At 39.9% G+C, this 12,408-nt stretch overlaps 1 protein-coding gene across 10 annotated transcripts in view; it reads right to left on the reverse strand.

Annotated features, from left to right (window-relative positions):
* nphp4 (nephronophthisis 4) overlaps window positions 1-12,408 on the reverse strand; it is a 431,145-nt gene that overhangs the window by 320,157 nt on the left and 98,580 nt on the right. The window lies entirely within an intron of this gene.

The raw sequence follows: 12,408 nt of genomic DNA on the forward strand, positions 1-12,408 counted from the left end.
TGACTTTAGAAAGAAAGACTTGCATTTATATAGCATTGACCAAGATCTCCCGACATCCTAAAGCACAGGTAATGAATTACTTTTTCTGCCATAAAGCATCCATTCAGCAAAACACAAAATGCATGGAAAAAAAAATACTTTGCAGATAAATTAGACAGATTATTCTACTTTATTGGAGGCTCAGTTTTAGCATAAAAAACACAAATGTAAATTAGCCCCTGCTTGCAGATTTCAGGCACTAAATGAAAATTTCTTGGGTGTTACAATATTCATATATATTACATTCAGTGGTTCAGCTGTAATTCTGATCTGATAGATGTCTGGTTTGCAGAATGCCTTCTTGTCTTTACACGTTTCATTTTTACATCCCATTCAAAGGCAATTCTAAATACCATCAGTGTACTGAAATAATACACTACACCTCAAGACTGAGAATATTACTGCTCAAATTAGAAAATAAAAAGAGGTAATTTATGATTTTAAAAGCTCAAAATGCTCAAAACAAATCCTGACCAACACAGCACTACCCAAATACACAAAGGTTGTTTCCCCTTGTGGGAGAGTTTAGGATGAAATGGGATAAGCTCAGAGCAATTATCCATTTCACACAAAAATGGTAAGGAATTTCTTCTCGAGGATTGTGAATTGGGTTGTAATTCTATGGAATTCTTTACCACAGAGGGCTGTTAAGGCTGGGTCATTAAGTATATTCAAGGCTGTGATAGACAGATTTTTAATTAGTAAGGGAAACATGGGTTATAAAGACAAAGCACAAAAGTGCATGATTATTGGATCAGCTACAATTGCATCAATTGGCAGGGCAACTCAATGGGTTGAGTGGCTACTCATGCACCTGTCTTCTGGGCTAAGGATAGCATCAGGTCCTTGAGGGTCAGATAGATGAACTGTTCAGAAGTTTGTACGTTCTTTCTGATGCCCTGACATCCCCTCTCTGTTGGGGGGAAAGTGACGACTGCAGATGCTGGAGATCAGAGCTGAAAATGTGTTACTGGAAATTAAGTTTCTCAATGTATTCAGTAGCTTTCTATTTTGTCTATTTTGGTCAGCCTTAAGCCATGATTCCATATGTTTGTTCAACCCCTTCAAGGTCAATTTGAGGACATCATTACAGTGTTTCGACAATCCCCAAGAGTTATCTTCCCCAGCTGAGTTCTAGGCAGAGCTTTTCTTTCGAGCGTTACCGTCTTCAAATGAAGCTGCTTTTCAGTCATTAGCATATACTGGGCACAGTGGCTGGGACAATGATTCTCTTGTTATACCATTTCTCTTGCCATTGGATTTACAGCCCAAACACTTCCAGTGTTATGAGGTGCACACTGTAGGTTTTCCAAGTGTCCAAAGCACGTAAATCAGGGCATTCCAAATTGAAATCTGGGAGTTGTGACCTTTGAGGCAGATAAAGCTCCAACGGAACTCTGACTGGGTCAGAACAACCATGGTCCCTCTTGAACAGGCACCCACCCTCTCATTTCTTACTGAGTGATCGTGATAATGTTCAAGTCACACAAGGGGGTTACAGTGGAAAGACATTTGAGACACGCTGCCTTCTCAGACCACTGTAATCTATCTGCTGTCAATTGACCCACAATGCCATTCAAGAGAAAATGCAAGGATTTGGCCCAGGGAGGTGAGGGAAAGGTGATATACTTCCAAGTTAGCGTGGTGAGAGACTTGGAGGGGAACTTGCAGGTGATGGTGTTCTCATGTATTTACTGCCCTTATGCATCCTTTTAGAAGCGGTTATGGGTTTGGAAGATGATGAGAATCTTTGACGAATTTCTGCTCTGCATCTTGTAGATAGCACTCATTGCTGCGATAGAGCATTGTGGAGACAGTGGATGCTTGTGGATATGGTGCTGATCAAGTGTGTTTTGTTCTGGATAGCTTCTTGAATGTTGTTGGAGCTACACCCATCCAGGCAAATGGAGAGTATTCCATCCAATTTCTGATCTGTAGATGGTGGACAAACTTTCCAAGTCAGGAGGTTAGTTAATCGCTGCAGTTTTCCTTGACTCTGACCTGCTCCTGTAGCCCACTGTGTTTATATTGTTTCTGGTCAATGGTAACCCAAGGATGTTGATAGTGGGAGATTCAGTGATTGTAACACCACTGAATGTCAAGAGGTAGTGATTAGATTGTCTCTCAATGTGGATGACTCTCAACTGCCTTCATCCAGGAGCTCAGGAAACTGGCATTGGAGAATGTCAGGAGAAGGTTTACAAGAATGGCTCAATGATGAAAGACTTGTCATATGAGGGGCAGTTGAGGACTCTGGGTCTGTACTCAGTGGAGTTTAGAAGGATGAGGAGAGTATCCATTTGAAACTTACAAAATACTGAGAGGCATGGATATAGCAGACGTGGAGAAGATATTTCCACCAGTAGAAAAGAAACTGGCCTAGAGGTGAAGAGGAAGTTCTTCAGTCAGAGAGTAGTGAATCTGTAGAATTCATTGCCACAAAGGCCTATCAATGCCAAGTCATGGAGTGCACTTAAGACAGAGATAGATAGTTTCTTGAATGATAAGGGAATCAAGAGTTACTGGGAGAAGGCAGGACAATAGGTTGAATAACATATCAGCCATGATTGAATGGTGGAGCAGACTCAATGGACTGAATTAATTAATTCTGCTCCTATACCTTATGGTTTTATCACCTTCTTTCCCTGCCTGTTAATATTTATTTCAACATTGATTACCTCTTATCCAATATAATTTACCCCAACTTTCTTCCTAGATACATTCAAATGCCTTTGTTTCCAAAATCTTGATATGTTGTAGAGGGAAGTATTTAATTTTTTTAATGACATTTTAATAATTTAAGGCTTCCTCCACTACCAAAAATCTGCGCAACAAAGCTGCAAGAATTGGAATGCAGGGACAGTCACTTTGATAAATCAGAGTATTAAAAGGTCTGACAAAGAATAGAAGATACATCACCAGTTCACATACTTCAATCACAGTCCATGACTAAATGACTCGATGGAAAGCGCTAGGTTAATATTTTAATTGCTTGGGCAATTATTATTTTACAAAGCAAATGTCACCTATTTTTAACCCTCACATTATTACCTTACATGTCTTAAAAATAAATGTCTTTGCCCTTCAGCACATACTTTTCACCTATTGACATTTTGTGCCTCACCATATAAAAGCAGCAATTTTCACATGTAGCTAATCCCAGGAAATGGAAAATTGTACAAGTCTAAAGTTAATAACTAACATCACTGGTGAACTTGAATTTATTTTGATTATTATTATCAGGCATCATAAGTTGTGATTTACAGGTAAGTAAATGTACAGTGGAAAGATTGGTATGGAAAGGAAATGGGTTCAATTTATGGGACATTGACATCAGTACGGAAACGAGGCGCATTGCTAGAATTCAGGATTTTGACCCAACAACAATGAAGTAACGACGAAATATTTCCAAGTCAGAACAGTGAGTTGTATGGAGGGGAATAAGCAGCTGATAGCACAATCTCAGTAGAAAGGATAAATGGTACTGTAGTAAGGACTTCAACACGTATAAAGTGAGGAGCGATGTCCAGAAAACAATAACAGTTACTGAAATAAAAGTAAAAGATGCCCTTGATTGAAGGTCAAGAGTATAAAAGTCGTAAAGCTAGCAAGTTCACCTTGAACACCAAAGATTATGTGATATAATACGAAATACACATTAAATCATAAGCAAAACAAAAATATGCCAAATTGTCTGCAATACATCAGGAAATCAAGTTCAATCAGTTAAAGATTCTGAAAAAAACATGGCCTGTATATATCGACAGCGTAGAAGGAGTTCTTCAAACGAGAATGCATGTCCCATAACAAATGAAACAAATTAGTAAGTAGCACAAATTCACTTTCCAGTGATAGCCATTGGCTATGTGTGGTCATCTGGTCCACAAGGAAAGACATCTTGCTCCAAGAGGCTGCTGATTTTGCTATAAATTCTGTGCCTTACAATTGTGTCCTGCACAACCACCTGATGAAGGAGCGGCACTCCGAAAGCTAGTGTGCTTCCAATTAAACCTGTTGGACTATAACCTGGTGTTGTGTGATTTTTAACGATGTCAGCAGAGGCCTGTTGCAAAGACCTGAGCCTCCAGGAACAAAGGTGTTTAAACTTATAGTCAGCCTTGGCTAAACGCTCCTCTTTCACTTTCCCACAATGCATGGATCCAACTCACCCCAGAACTGTGCCACCGTGCTCCCATCCCCACTTTCTCGACCTACCCCAGGTCTAACTAAGCACGCCATCAATATCCCAACCTGTACTCACCTTGCTATCTTCCCTCCTATGCCTCACAACGCACCTGGGCTCATTGCCCCCTTACCTCCTTACCTCACCCACTTCTATTTTTGCCCACTTAACTGACTCAATGTCATTCACTAACACAATAAAAATGTGTTTATATGCCGCATAGCATTTCAGTAAGTCAGCGAAGTGAATGAAATTTCCAGAATATAGCAGATACTGCTTAAACTAATGGTGATGTGGCTTGGCTTCCCCCTACTGTCCAACTCTATAACGATTCAGCTAGTCTGAAAGTACACAGTTACACTCCTCAGGCCTTTGGCATCAGGCATTGAGCCCAGAACCAAGGGGGAAACAGTCATGATTTTTAAAAAACTGCAAAAGCAGCAATCCAACAGCAACTGCTGATTTTGGAAGGTTCAGAAAAAGTTATTTCAAAATCAACAATCTAAATAAGGAAAATGTGTCAGAATTAGTTAATTATCTGAACACAGAAGAACATCCTGCATTTAAACTGAAGACAAACCATCTACCAAAGGTTTTAATTTTGTCAGGAAAACACCACAATGATAAAGAATAAATTGACAGTAATAAACTAAGCTCAACTGTTAGAAATAAAACTAGTGAAAACCAGACCAACAACACTGCAAAATAGCTCAACTCGCTGATGCCGGTCAGGTTTTAAAAACTACAACATTATCATTGTTCTTCACTGCCAAAGCCCAAAGCTGCACAATTCTTTCTCTCCACCTTTGAAATACTCCTTAAAACTCCTAAGGAGATGACCAAATTGAGTCCAATTGAGTTTGATAGTACTTCAAGTCAGGCCTGGGGCCTTTTAGTATGTCAAGAACATAAGAAATCAGAATATGACACTTGATCTCTCAAGCCTGTCCCACCATTCAGCAAGATCATGGTTGATCTGCCCTCAATTGAAGAATGTACAGTATACTTTCAGTCCATCTAAATCCTTAGAGTTGGATAATAAGGGGAAGCCAAGCCACATCTTCATTAGTTTAACCAGTATCTACTATATTCTGGCAAGTTAATTCATTCTTCTGACATATTGAAGAGCTGTAGGGCATATAAACAACTTTTCAGTGTGTTATTGAATGATATTGAGTCAGTTAAATGTGCAAAAGGATAAAGAGGTAAGGAAGTAATCTGGCCTCAATTCCTCCTTCAGCTCCTCATAGTCCTCAACTCCGCAATATATTTCAAAAATCCATCTGCCCCCTCTTTAAAATGTTTTCGGTGACCCAGCCTTCACAACTCTCTGGGTTACAGAATTCAAAATATTCACTACCCTCTGAGAAATCCCCTTGCATCTGAGTTTTAAATGAATGTTCATTATTCTGTAAATATGTCTCATCATTTGAGATTTACCATTTGTGGAAACATCTTCTCATTATCTACTCTGTCAATCTTCTACATTTCAACACAATCACTCCTCAGTCTTCTGAATACTATTCATTTTCATCAGCAAGCAAAGACAGCAAGCCTTGCCTCAACAATAAGGAGCACCACTGTTTCCACCTGGTTTTGAATTGTTTACCTTTCCCATGTTAGGCAAACAGGATAACCACACTGTCTGACCCACAGCAAACTCCAGCATTTTTTGGTTTTCAGTACAAATTCTAGCATCTGCAGTAATTTGTTCCTAAAGAAACACAATGCTCTTTTAAACTCCAATGAATAAAGGCCCAATCAGTTCAACTGTTCTTGATAAGTTCATTCTTTTATCTGAGGAATGTGCCAAGCAAATCCCTTTGGAATGGCCTCTAATGCCAGTATTTAACTCTAATGCCAGTATATCCTTTCTTTTAAATCTTGGGGCCAAATTGGTCCACAGTATTCTAGCTGTGGTATCACCAATGCCCGATGCGTTTGTAACAAAACTTGCTTGTTTTTAAACTTCAACCCTCTGGCAAATAAAAGCCAAAATCCCCTTAATTACTTGCTGTTAAAGGTATGATGTAAATAAGCAATGTTGTTGTTGTTGAAGTATTCAAATAAACACAATACAAAACCATTCCATATGCCAAAAGACAAAAGTTCCATTTGTGTCATTAAGTAACCTAGTCACAAATTATGGAAGGGACAGAAAAAGATTACGACAAAAATAAAGAGCAGTGAAAATCCAGCAATATGATAGCATTAGGAACAAGATTCTGCTGAGAATGTTTGAGGAGCTAGTATCCACACTAATAATCAGAACCTCAAAGGTAGTAATCTCTGGAATACCACCTGAGACACACAAGTTGACATGGACCTAAACAGATCGCAGAGTTGAATGTGTGTGTGGTGTGGAAGACATCTGTTTGATTCCTGGGATACCTGGACCAGTACTAGGGAAAAACGGAGTTATTCACATTTAACCACAGCACAGTGGCTCAGTGGTTAGCGCTGTTGCCTCACAGTGCCAGGGACCCAGGTTTGATTCCAACCTTGGGTGACTCTTTCTGTGGAGTTTGCACATTCTCCCTGTGTCTGCATGGGTTTCCAGTTTCTTCCCACAATCCAAAGATGTGTGGTTAGGTGGATTGGCCTTGCTAAGTTGCCCATAGTGTTCAGGGATAAACGTAGAGTAGTAGGGGAATGGGTCTGGGTGGGTTACTCTTCACAGGGTCAGTGAGAACAAATGGCCTGTTTCCACACTGTAGGGATTCTATGATTCTATGAACCAAGCTAAGAGCAAAATTCTGGCACATCAAAATCTAGGACCGTTGACAGAGCATTCAGCAATATGGTGGGTAAGTTTCAGAGAGAGGACATCATAAGTAGAAACAGAAACTCCAAAGCCATACAGCAGTGTAGCAATTTGGACAAAGATAAGGGAAGTGCAATAGGAAGGGAGGATTTCAGGATAGTGCTTTGGTGAATAAAGTGATAAAATTGATAAAGAGTAGAATTAAAGATACTTTAACGGAATGCACAAAATATTGAAAGATACATAAATTAATAGAATCAATAGAGATAAAAGGATTTGACCTAAAGCCACTGCTTAGTTATGTGGTGACAAAGGTAGGGAAATACACATTTTGGGTACCCATTGTTTTGAAATGACAGGAAAAAAGGAGAGGATAGCAAAGGATGACATAAATAAGATCAGAAGCTCAGTGTTAATACAGCAAGCAGTTATGCAGGTGAAGGGCTTAATTGATCATGCTACTGTGGGTAGATACAAGAGTGTATAATGTGAACTGGTGGGTGGAAGGAGCTATAAGACTCAATAGTTAATAAACTCTACCAATGAAATAAGGCATCTTAATAATCCAACTGGTTTGGATCCAGGTTTAATTAGTAAAGAATAGTTGCCTAAAGGTGAAGGTTGCAAACTAAATCAAATACAGAAAATGCTACAGGAACTCAGCAGATCTGGCAGCATCTGGAGAGAGAGAAACAGAATAACTGCTTCAGGTCTGTTATTACTTCTGTTGGATTTGAAATATACAAAGAGCAAAAGGGTAAATATCTTTAAGAAAGATCAGCAGCTTGCACATTCATCTTAATGAGTTAAAATCCTACTAAAGGATGCAGAAATAAGATACAATGAATACACTAAATTTACAGAAGAGATCAATGATAAAAGTGATATTCATAAAACACATAGGACGCTATCACAGCCCATAGTGAATCTCCTATTGGTGGAAACTTTAACCAAGTTGTATCAAGGAACTCCAAGGTATGGGTTGAGGAAAATGTCACTCTTACCCTTCGTAAACATGACAACTAGATTAAGTCAGATTGCCAAGCATATAGTAAAGAGAATAGAGTAACAGTGGATAAGGTAATGAAGAAATGGATGGGGATTAGATCTTGGGCATCAGCTGAATTCTAAGCTGACAATGAGGTTGGATTTGCCAATGATGAATTCAGGGATGTGTGAGATAAAGTGAACATTGTGGTAATGAACACAGCAACAGAAAATCTTGTTAGTCATGGAGTGCATGAAAGAAGCCAATGCAGTAACAGATGAAAACCTAATCCACGTGGGCCAATCAACTTATACATAAACATTTGAGCTGGCTTGGGGAGTCCAAGTGAAGAACTCACTGCAAATTGTTGGGGGCTACAGTCCATGTATCGTGGGAGAAAACCAAAAATTAGTTGAGCAATGAGTGACCATTCCTAGGTTTAGGAGGGGACTCCACTTTTTCTGAGCACTGAAATGATCTGCATTCAGGAGAAATAATGCATTATTTGAAGCTACTGAGAAAATTCAGCAAGCCCTATGGCTTGTATAAAGCTATCGGAAATAAATTTTAAACTCAGGACATGGCGCATTACAAACTTGATGGGCAGACAGAATGGAAATATGGTTATAGGAAACAATGGAGAAATAATAATAGCAACCAAACTGTTGAGGTATATTCCTCAATGTTGAAAGGCACTGATTGCATATTTAGAGAATCTGAGCAAGTCTTAGTAAGTCTTAAACATACATCGCCAGCATGCTGCTGTTAACAGGAGTGTGTAATTATATGATGGTCATAGTGTCCCCTCTAATTTTTTTTTCTGGCTGCATGAGCCTTTGTGATCTATGCATAGCAGCCACTTCTGGAACTGGAGGTCAGTGCTACAGTCGATGTGCTGATGCTGGTTGCTGCGCTCAAAACCTTGGAGCGGCTGCACATGCACAGCTCTGCATCCTAGAGGGAATGTTGGTTGTGGCAAATGTATATATTGGAAATTTCCATAAAGATGAACAAGAAATGGAATGGAAAATTAATGGAAAGGAACACCGTAGTAGTGCATGCAGATGTAAGGTTTTTAATGTATTTTAGATTGTGATTGTTGCGTGGAAAATTCGCATGCTGCATTCAAATAAAGGTGTTGTGATGAAATCATAGGGTCAGACCGCATTTAAAGAGGCCATTTACCCCATGCCATAGGAAGTGGTGGAGATTGGTACAACAGCAACATTTTAAAGCATTTGGATGGGTATATGAATAGGAAGGGTTTGGAGGGATATGGGCCGGGTGCTGGCAGGTGGGACTAGATTGGGTTGGGATACCTGGTCGACATGGACAGGTTGGACCGAAGGGTCTGTTTCCATGCCGTACATCTCTATGACCCTCTATGACCCTTTGAAAGTAATGAGAAACCATTTACTTCCCATCAGGGCTTGATCAGAGGGAATTAGGATTATGAGTAATAGAATTTTACAGCCTCGAAATAGATCCTTCTGTCCAAATTGTCCATGCTGACCACCTATCCAAAATTAATCTAGTCCCATTGCCACCTGATGGCTCACGTCCCTCTAAACTTTTCCTATTCATATACACATCAAGATGCCTTTTAAATGTTGTAACTGTACCAGCCTCTACCACTTCCGCTGGAAGTTCATTCCATAGACGCACCACCCTCTGTGTGAAAAAGTTGTTCCTTAAGTCTGTTTTAAATCTTTCCCCTCTCACCTTAAACTTATTCCCTGTCGTTTTGAACTCCCTACCGTGGGAAAAAGACCTTGGCTATTCATCCTATCCATGTCCCTCATAATTTTATAAAAACCTCTATAAAGTCACTCCTCAGCCTGCAATACTCCTGGGAAAATAGCCCCAGCCTATTCAGTCTCTGCTTATAGCTCAAACTCTCCAACTCTGGAATTATCCTTGTAAATCTTTTCTGAACCCTTTCAAGTTCAACAACATTTTTCTTATAGCCAGGGAGACCAGAATTGAATGCAGTATTCCAAAAATGGCCGAAGTAATATCCGATAGGACCCCAACATGTCAACCCAATTCCTATACTCAATGCCTTTACCAATGAAGGCAAGTGTACCAAATGCCTTCTTTACCACCCTGTCTACCTGCAACTCCACCTTCAAGAAACTATGAACCTGTACCGCAAGGTCTCTTTGTTCGACAACACTCCTCAGGACCCTACCATTCGTTTATAAGTCCTGCCATGATTTGCTTTACCATAATGTAGCACCTCACATTTATCTAAATTAAACTTCATCTGCCATTCCTCGGCCCATTTGACCATCTGATCAAGGTTCTGTTGTACTCGCCTGATAACCTTCTTCACTGTTCACTACCCAACGAATTTTGGTGTCATCTGTAAACTTTACTATCCATTCCTCCTATATTCACATCCAAATCATTTAGATAGATGGTGGAATATCTAACATATACTTTCCCAGTCAATCAAATGACTACCCTCCCCACTATTTCCACACACACATCTGAGAAGGAGCATAAACCTCTACCCATACCTTTAGAGTCCAAAAGTGGACTGCTTTGTCCAAAACTCAAGTGTTAGACCAATAAACATTGCTATGTGAGGAGAGTTGGCTAAGGCAGGTTGAGAAATTAAAATGCATGTATTAAATAATAAAAAGGGAAACATGAATAAGTGTTCCATAATTCTCACCAAATGTTCTGATGAGAAATAAAAATTTAACCAGTAAAGTAATTGATCTGTGGCAACATGAAGTGATTAAGGAAGAATTAGGTTGATAGAAAAAGCTTATGAGGTTGTCAAAAAGAATAGGAGAAAGTCAGGACTGCAGATGCTGGAGATCAGAGTGTGGTGCTGGAAAAGCACAGCAGGTCAGGCAGCATCCGAGGAGCTGAAGAGTTGATGTTTTGAGCATAAGTTCTTCATCAGAAATGAGGGGATGGCCCAAGGAGACTGAGACATAAATGGGAGGGGATGGGGCTGAGGAGAAGGTAGCTTGGAGTGCAATAACTAGATGAAGGTGGGGGTGAAGGTAATAGGATAGAGAGGAAGGTGGACCGGATAGGTGATAAGGAAGATGGACCGGTAGGACACCTCAAGAGGGTGCAGCCGAGTTGGAAGGTTGGATCTGGGATAACGGGGCGGCAGGGAAAATGAGGAAACTGGTCAAATCCACAATGTGACGACTGAAAGAGCTTTACAAATGAGCTACAGATGATGAAAAAATTATAAATAATAACTAAAGGGGAGAAAGTTGGAGAATAAGCGTAAACTAACAAAAAATATAAAAGTAGACTGTAAGAGTTTCCACAGGTATATAAAAGTAAACATTGTGCCTCAGATGGAAATCCAAGATTAATTATTATGGGAAAAAGGAAATAACAGTTTTGGAAATATTTCTTATGATACTCCACAGTAGACGACATTAACAAAAATTTCAAACAAAAGGCCTACTGATAGTTGTCTTATTCTTTGATGCGATTTGGCTATCACTCACAAGGCCATCATTCATTGCTCATCCTGAATTGGCCTTCAGATGCAGGTGGTGACTCATGCAGTCCTTCTTACATAAAGTTGCCAGCCAACCAGAGACTAATAAAACTGCACATGCTGGAATCCAAGGCTGACAAGCAGGAAGCTGGAAGAACACAGCAAGCCAGGCAGCATCAGGAGGTGGAGAAGTCGTGTTTCAGGTGTAATCCTTCTTCAGGACTGAAGAAGGGCGACATCCGAAATGTCGACTGCTCCACCTCCTGATGCTGCCTGGCTTGCTGTGTTCTCCCAGCCTCCTGCTTGTCAGCCAACCATAGAGTGGCAGATCTTTTGAATGGCAGCTCCCCATCCCCAGGAGGTGGTTACTACTGCCAGAACGACAACTACAATACTCTGGCTTGTCATCCATACCACAAAGTGACCCTGCCAGCCACATGGGCAAAGCCAGCACCGGCAGGATGGGATTCTCTAAGTGCCCATCAAGGGCTTCAGTTGCTGGTAAGGTGGGAAGACCATCCATTGGTCCACTAACTAGCCTCACACCTGATTAAATGCCATCCCTGTGCCATTGGATAGGACAGAAGATTCCACCTCAAAGGCAACACTTTAACTTCATTGAAATAAATAAGCAGAATGTCTCTAAGGATAACAGACTATTTGAAGCAAAAAATTAGCTATTTCCTTGATCAAATAACAAATTTGCATTTGTGACAATAAACTGGTCTGATTAACTTCGCTTCACAGGTCTGCTGATTAAATGTAAATTATTAAAATGATAAAACTTTTTAAAAAGGGTTAAAAACATTCAATTTGCTGCTTGATGCTATAAAACAGCTTACTTGTTGTACATGTTAACTTTTATATTTCAACTGGAAGACGCTATACATGGGAATTTTAATTATAACAATGATTACAGCACAGAAGCAATCTGTCAAACCCAGGTTAAACTGTCA

The sequence above is a fragment of the Chiloscyllium punctatum genome, chromosome 16, assembly GCF_047496795.1.
Source record: "Chiloscyllium punctatum isolate Juve2018m chromosome 16, sChiPun1.3, whole genome shotgun sequence".
Taxonomy (NCBI): domain Eukaryota; kingdom Metazoa; phylum Chordata; class Chondrichthyes; order Orectolobiformes; family Hemiscylliidae; genus Chiloscyllium; species Chiloscyllium punctatum.